We start from the raw sequence: 8602 nt of genomic DNA, 5'->3' as shown, positions 1-8602 counted from the left end.
CACACACACACACACACACACGCACACACACACACACACACGTGTACCCAACTGAACTAATATGAACTGGTAAGGTTGAAATGAAACGTGACTATTGTAATGTTCTCTCAATCTCTCCTTCAGTGTATGTGTGTGTGTGTGTGTGTGTGTGTGTGTGTGCGTGCATGCTGGGATTCTTCATTGTCCATGGGCCCTGTAAGACAAAGGGTTAAGTAAATGTTTGGGAAAGATAAGACCACTCAGCCTGACAGCCAGCAGGCCCCACGGCAAAGGGGGACCAAGTCCTAAACACACACGCCGGCACACACACACACACACATACACACACACACACACACACTGGTCTCATGGATAATTTCCATTCTGTGTAGCAGACAGTTCTGCTCATCCTTCATCCCATATGGACGTAGATCAATTACAATGGGGGTGAGTAATTAAATTCCCGTTGTGGGTGAGGTAAAGGTCCTAGTGCAAAAAGGTTTGTTGGGTGCCACATGACGGCTTGCCGGATTTATCTGGTGGTCAGCGAGCTGCCTTGTTCCATATAATGTCTGCGATGAACCACCATCCAAACCGTTTGAAGGCAGTAATTTGTCCCATAGAAAATGATAAAATGATGACCAAAATGTCTATTCCAGTGTGATATACTGTGACCATTGTACAAACTTTATAAACCATTCAGGTAATGTTTGAATGAACAATTTAAACGTTAGATAATTAAATACAGAAATTCACAGATGGCAATAATACCATGTGCTAAGCACTAAAGATTCAATCTTCAATGTTGACGGTGTAATGTGAAGGCGATTTTTGTTGCAGATGTGCCTGACAAGACTCATGTTTTTAACATCCTTATCCGTCGGTCAAGTGTAATAAGATAACACTGGAAAACGTAAAAATGATCTTTACTTGGAAGTTCATCTATAGTGACATCCGTATATTCTTCTTTTCATCATCTTACACAATTTTTTCAGGCTGGTCTTTTGGCAAAGGATGAGGGGAAGAAAAAAAAGGAAAACTTGTGTCATGTCGGCAGTTTCAGTTTTATGCGGCTTGTCAATTTGTCAAAGTCCGATGAGTCTTGGTCGTGTTTTTAGATGCACCAGCAATATCGCTGATCTCTACAAAAAAAAAGACATTTTAATCAGCATTTTGTTTGCGCAGAGTATGGCTTCATTCAGGTTGAAAAAAAAAAGACTTTAACATCATTAAACATTTTTGCTACATTTTCAAACGATTTCAGTATTTCCAAATATAATATACCCTGAAAGGTACAAACAGCACTTTTTTTATGGCTATCTCAATTGTTTCCACTCAACTATGATGGGGCGACTCCAATCAGACCATTTTGTTGAATTACTGTCTCTTGTTCTGGATGAGCTGACTGGAACTATTTATTTCTTCTTTACGTTTGGCTGCTGTAAAGTCCCTTATCTGTATGTTTAGCTGCTGTATGGAAGGAATGCAGCAACTAGCCTTTGTTCCTGTTTCCGCTGAATTATACAGGGATGCTGCGTTTCAGTACAGTCGTAGAGCGTAATGGTGCTAAATGCCTGCATTATTTCGAGCCTAAAACAAGAGAGTGGGAGAGAAAAGTTGACCCGAATCACAAAACCAAGTCAGACACCTCCTGATATTTTTTGTTGTTGTGTTTTTAAGATCCAACCACTAATCTGTCATTCATTTCAAGGATCACGCTACACTGTGTATGCGTGCGCATGATTGTGTGTGAATTGTTACATGCTTCAAAGTCAACAGTGTATCATCTTCAATCCAGACAAAAACGTGGATCCATATGAGATTTGGACCCTTTCCTTCTTGGTCGCAGTTCTCAACAGCTCCTTCAAAGGTTTTGGCATTATTCCATCCAACCATGATCCTGTTCATGTTTGCAGTGAGGTGGAGGCTGTCCCAACTGCAACCTGGTCTGGCAGATGACCATTCGCATCCACACTGTTGGTGAGTGGGAACGTGAATCTACCACATCTGCACCAAAGTCAGACAAGTGTACCACAACCATTACGACAAAATAAAAAGTATGAAATAAGAATAAATACAATATTTCATAACCTGACCTTGCTTACCTTTTCACGTTATTGTTCTGGCCTAATGTAACGCCTGTTCCACTAAGTTCACCTGCATACACTCTATCACCTTGGAAACCCCCCTATATGAACGTAAGTTTACGGTCTACCAAGTGAATAGAGCGCGCGACAGGCTAATTGACCAGGAAAGGAAGAAAGCAAAAATCAAAGATTAGCAATGACCAATAAGTAAATTTTAAATGACCGATTTACTGTACTAGCTGCTTAAACGTTTGCCACTGTTTAAACCTCATAGACTAAAATAGCTTCTCCTCTTCAGGTTTGCGGGTTTTGAGTTGTGCAAAATAACATGCAACTTGAAAGGTTCCACTGTACTACACTGACCCTTTTTACAGTCAAATGTGCACACGCGTACCGTAAGCACATGTCATCATTGTCACCTCCTTTATTGCCGCCCTTTAGTAATTAGTCATAATTGTACTAGATTGGGTTCACTTGAACTGGCAGCACACCTAGCATAAAATTTGCTCAATAAATCAACCATGTCCACTCATGCTGCCAATGATTTCTTGTCCAGAGTTGAAAAAGCTTTAAAAAAAAATCCTCATCAGAGTATTAAGCTACACAGAGAAACAAAAAAAGGTTCTGCCCACTGAATCCCAGCGCACTCATAAACGGCACCAAGAGAATTATTATTTTTTTGTCCATAGTTTATAAAGGCTATTAACCGTATCGCATTACTGTTGGCCTTTTTCTGGAGTGTGGAGTATGAGGTGCTAGCTGGCCTTCAAAGATACTAATCGCACCTTTACAGATTGGATCCAGGAACATTCCTGGAGTTCTTATATCAACATGTCCTCACCGCTGCAGAGATGTTTTTGTCCTAAAAGCCCACTGATGCATTCCTGTAAGCTCTTGAAATGGAAGATGGGGCGGGGGGAGTAAATTTCCCCAAGACAAAAAGTTCCCACGCTATGCTATCAAACCTAGCATGACTCATGAATATATCTCGCTCCACCCTGCCTTCCCCCTCCCAAAAAAATAAAACAGAAAAAATGCATCATCTCTTATTTGGCTAAATCCACTGCAGCCAGTCAGTCTTTGGTCTGCACATTCTTCCCCACAGAAAAACTACTGAAACAAATAGGGTGCATCTCAGCACAGGAAACATTGGGGAGGCTTTGTCGAGGGTTATCCAGAGTGCACATTCAGAAGCTGAGACAGAAACAGATGACGGTAAGAAACGAGAGGCAAAGAAATGAGGGAGACGGATGGAGATGACTGCCAAAGGCCGGGAAGAAAGAAATGTATGAACTTTCAGGGAATGAGGAGAACTGGAGGAAAGACAAGAAGCATGCAACGTACAAGTAAGAGGACAATATTGTCAGTGTTTTGCTCCTTCTTTTTATACTTGCAGTATTGCTAGTGAGAATCAAGGCAGTCATCTATTTTCTTTGCACAAGCAAACAATCTAGAAAAAAAGTTACCTCCACTCTACCACAGCCATGGAAACCTTTTTTTGGGGGGGGGGGGGGGGGGGGTTGGTGAGACTCATCATCATCAGCTGGAGGAGGAAATACAGAGAGGGGAGGGCTGGCAAGGAACTGATGGGGGAGATAATACAGGGAGATGAGTCTTTACGACGGCCGTAATGACGATTATTTAGTGTTGTGCTCAGGCGCATGCAAGCGGCGACTGCAGCTTCGTCAGAAGATCAAATGATGCTTGTCGGGTGGCTGAGAGCCTCCCCCCCACCCCCCGCCCCGCCGTCCCCTCCGCACTTCACTCCACTGTATCTTCAAAGCTTTTTGTGCATCACTGAATACACACCAGGTAGCAGCAGTGTGTTTCCACTCCTGCAGTCGTCTACGAAAAGCAGTTGGAGTTGCAATTTTATACGCGAGATGTATATAATTGCCTTGTAATATTTCAGCTAACCGGTGTTCTCTCAGAGTTAATCTCAGTGTAACCAGCGTTCCGGCAGTCTTGATGGGAAATCCGTCAGTCTGGCACTTTTTCTGTTGGCATTTTAAGATTCACTTTTAGGTTAAAATGTGACTTAAAACATTGCTTGGAGAAGTAATCCATATTTTCTAATGACCATGAAACAGACCAAATTTTTTTCTACTCATGCACATAGTGAGAAAACGAGAATGGATTTTGAAATGGATTGTGCTTGATTTCAGCGCTTCTGCTGTATTTTAATGTTGTTTCTTAAATGTGTTTTGCCTCAACACACGCAGGAGCAACAGTTCCTGTGAGGTTTCATTTGACATCTCAATGGACTATGTTCCTCTGTGCCGCTTCTGATTTGTCTGTGGGAGATCATGATGAGTCGTAAGTGCGTACGTGTGTGTGTGTGTGTGTGTGTGTGTGTGTGTGTGTGTGTGTGTTTGAGTATTTGTTTAAAAACACCAAAATACCAGCAGACCCTTGGAGCCGGTCATCGCTGACACCACCCTGACTTCACTGAGAACTGTGTGACTGAGGGCTAGTACCTGGCACACATCACTCTACACCCCTTCCTCTCTCTCTCTCTCTCTCTCTCTCTCGCTCTCTTATGCCGACACTAAATAGCCACATTTCGTCATCTTACCTTCGGAAGTGAAAAGTGAAGCAAAACCACCTTTACAGCTATAACTTCTACTTTTCTGCAAAGACTTTCTACAACGTGTTGGAGTGTGCCTGTGTGAGAATGTTTTGCAAGTCACCCAGAAGGGATCAACTGATAAACTTGAAAGAGAGCCTCCTGTTGTGCCATCTCTGCTCTAGTTCATCCAAAAACTGAGATTATGGTCGGGGCTCGCCAGTTCTTCCATACCAAACACATCCAAGCATGCTTCTCTGGACCTTGCTTTGTGTACGAGAGCGCAGTCATACTGGTCCTTATGCAGATGTGCAACTCTGCTGTGTGCAAGTGCGCCATGGAAAATTGCCAACCCTTCCACTCCTACACAGTCACAACTGCAGCTACCTATAAATCAGAGGACTTTGAGAAGATTTGGAAAAGACCGTTGGAAAAATATCACCTCACACCTGCTGACATTTAACCCTTTCATGCACCGTGTAACCTGATAACATAATAAGCTGACCACTGTAGTAACCGCCGTCACTGAAAGCGTTAAAGTTATCAGGTTTTTAAGGTCACAGCCTTAGTCTCAGACTGAGATTTTACAAAGACCGTGAAGGCATTTTTTTTTCACCCCAATGCAATATTTGGCCATCAAGTTCAGTTGCGTTTCCACCTTTGTTTGTCCGTGCCTTTCTCATGATTGTAGACAAAAGTTTCCTGTTTCCGCTTTTGTTCGAGCTCATCTTTTGGTTGTTGCCACGTCACTGCAAAGACAGAAAGACGAGGAAAAGGCTGATCCAAAACGGTTGAGATTACCACCTTACATTAAAAGGTGAGACGGGCATGCGCTGTGACTCCAGTAAAATTCTAAAACTTCCTTCTGACTTGTTAGGTTTTAATCTGAGACTGTGGAAATCGTTCGGTGTTAGCCAATATCCAAACCTGATTTCACCTGAATCCGTGTTCAGTAGGACCAACGGAAATTGGTATGGCTATTTTAAGCAACCAGAATAGCCAAAGCTAGCCACGCTAACCCGTGCGCTTATTTCTCTTTTCCTGCTCCTTCTCTGCTCAGAGATCTCCTCCTCCTCTCATCAGCTACTCTTTTGACCCATTCCACACCCCCCGACTACTCTGTAAAATCAACTAGTTCTCCTCCCTCCGTGGCCCTTCATCCTTCATGTGAAGCTGATGGAGGGAGGGGAGGAAGAGGAGGAGGAGCGCCCGTGGGGGTTGAGTAAGCCTGGACTTGACCCCTGCTTTCTGGGCTCCGAGTAGTCTCCTCTCCACCCAAGCCAATGACTGATGGAGAGACAACCAGGCACGACACACATGCACGCACGCACACACACACACACACACACACACACACACACACACACATTGAATTTCTTTGGTACAAGCAGGAGACATGAAACTATGGGATGGACGTCCATTTGGGGCCAATAAATCCAACACTGTATGCATATGTGTATATTTGGTAGATTATGAAATATGGCTATTTTTAGAGAGAGAGCGAGGTACGAAGGCTACATGAATCAACATAAGTGAATGTCCACTCAGTTAAATTCCAAAAGTTATATTTTCTGAACTTCAAAGTTCAGAACATTGTTCTCTTGGGCACTGAGAAATGGATTTTTCAAAAAAACATCTTTCAAAACGTTTTTTTTTCTCGTACATATTTATGTTGAACGCTGTGTCATTATAAAATATTTATTACTGATTAGTCACCAATCAATATGTGGGATACTCCATCTGGGGTGGCATTTATGATTGTTTGCATGAAGATGACATGGAAAGCAATTTGATGTTTGGTTTGGTTTGTTTATTGAACATAAAACATATACAGTAATAATTTGACAGAAGCCGATATGCTCATGATTTTTCACAGCTCAACCCCCATTTCTTTAGCCATACATCCATTGTCCTAATCGCTTATCCTCTGTCACGTACGTGCTGGAGCATATCACAGCTCTAGTTATATATTTATTCATCTATCTATCTATCTATCTATCTATCTATCTATCTATCTATCTATCTATCTATCTATCTATCTATCTATCTATCTATCTATCTATCTATCTATCTATCTATCTATCTATCTATCTATCTATCTATCTATCTATCTATCTATCTATCTATCTATCTATCTATCTATCTATCTATCTATCTATCTATCTATCTATCTATCTATCTATCTATCTATCTATCTATCTATCTATCTATCTATCTGCAACATAAATAGAACCGAGTATCAGGATAATGTTTTTCATAATTCTGTATTTATTCATAATGCACAATGATAATCATCATCAGGGTAGAACGGTGGTCGACTGGTTGCACGTTGGCGGCACAGTGCAGAGGTGCAGGGTTCAATTCCGGCTCCGGACTTCCTGTGTGGAGTTTGCATGTTCTCCTTGAGCCCGCGTGGGTTTTCTCCGGGTGCTCCGGTTTCCTCCCACATTCCAAAAACATGCATGGCAGGCTGATTGAACGCTCTAAATTGTCCCTAGGTGTGAGTGTAAGCGCGGATGGTTGTTCGTGTACATGCACTCTGCGATTGGCTGGCAACCAGTTCAGGGTGTCCCCCGCCTACTGCTTGAAGACAGCTAAAATAGCCTCCAGCATACCCCGCGACCCTTGTGAAGATAAAGCGGATCGCAATATGGATGAATGGATAATTATTATCATCATCAAAAAATTTGGTTTGCCATGGAGCTTTTTTTTCACCCTTGTGAGAAAAAAATGCATGAACTTGGCCCGAATACTTGCTATAGTGAAGCATTTGCACTGCCGTGTGTGCACGTGTGTGCGCGATTGTGCGCATGCATGCATGAGTGCCGAGAATCCAAAGGAAGGACATGAATCTTGCTCACAGGCACTTTCACTTTACCTCCCCCAAGGCTGACACTGTCAATATTACTTGAGGTGTCTTGGAGGTAATAAGGAGGTGAGGTCTGAGGTCGAGGTATTGTATTTGTGAGGCGTGATTCATATCCTGCATCAGAGCTCTCGGTGGAGGCCAGACCTCTGCCATGGGGTAAACAACACCTGCTTTCACCATGTATTCATGGTAAATTGGCACATGAGAGGTTGAAGAGTTGGACAGTATTCACTATAAGACCAAATTCACTGAAGCGGTATCAGTGCCATGTCTGAAAGTATACATTCACAATGGTAGTGTAATGAGATGTGAGCTCCAAATTCTGCATCTTATGACGTTAAGGCTGGATATATAATATGTGTAAAGGGTGCTCGGAGCAAAGTTTCTCAATTGGTTCACTGCCCTCAATGATTGAGTTGACATTCTTCCCTTCCTTTCTAACTTTTTTTTTCTTCCTCAAGGAAACAATCAAACTCACGGTCACGGAAGTCATCGTTCACGTGTGTCACCGGGCCATCTATCATCCTGCTGTTTTTAGTTCTTATTTTAGCTCTCGCTCAGCCGTTTATAATACGTCTGTGAATGGCGGTCTGAGTTCAGGGCCAACTATATCAAGGGGTTTGTGATTCATGGTCTTTGTATGGAGAAAATAAAGCATGTTTCAGGCGCAGCAAAAAGTGGAAGTCATCAAGCATCGTTGGCTAGCATGTTAGCTCTCTGCTGTATTGCTGCTTGAGTATTGTTGACTCAATCTGATATAAGAGTGAAGGGTCCCATGGGTTCAGTGTGGCCAAACAACAAACTCTCGAAGAGGCTTGACGGGTCTGGGTTTTGGGTTACAGATTGTCACAAGCAAACTCCACACAGGGAGGCCGGATCCAGATACGAACCCTGCACCTCTGCTCTGTGAGGCGCACATGCTAACACTTTGACCGTGCCGCCCGGAGACATTTTGCAAAATTCTCAAAAGCCATTTAAATTGATTGTGTCTGAGACTCCTAAAAACACTGTTCTCCATTTCAAGCACCTACTTTACCTGGCACGAAGGTAATCATGCCGCACTTGATTGAAGGCGTCTCCCAAGAATAGAGAGGATATAAC

This window comes from Hippocampus zosterae, chromosome 2, assembly GCF_025434085.1.
Source record: "Hippocampus zosterae strain Florida chromosome 2, ASM2543408v3, whole genome shotgun sequence".
NCBI classification, from domain to species: domain Eukaryota; kingdom Metazoa; phylum Chordata; class Actinopteri; order Syngnathiformes; family Syngnathidae; genus Hippocampus; species Hippocampus zosterae.
This window is presented reverse-complemented; position numbering follows the sequence as displayed.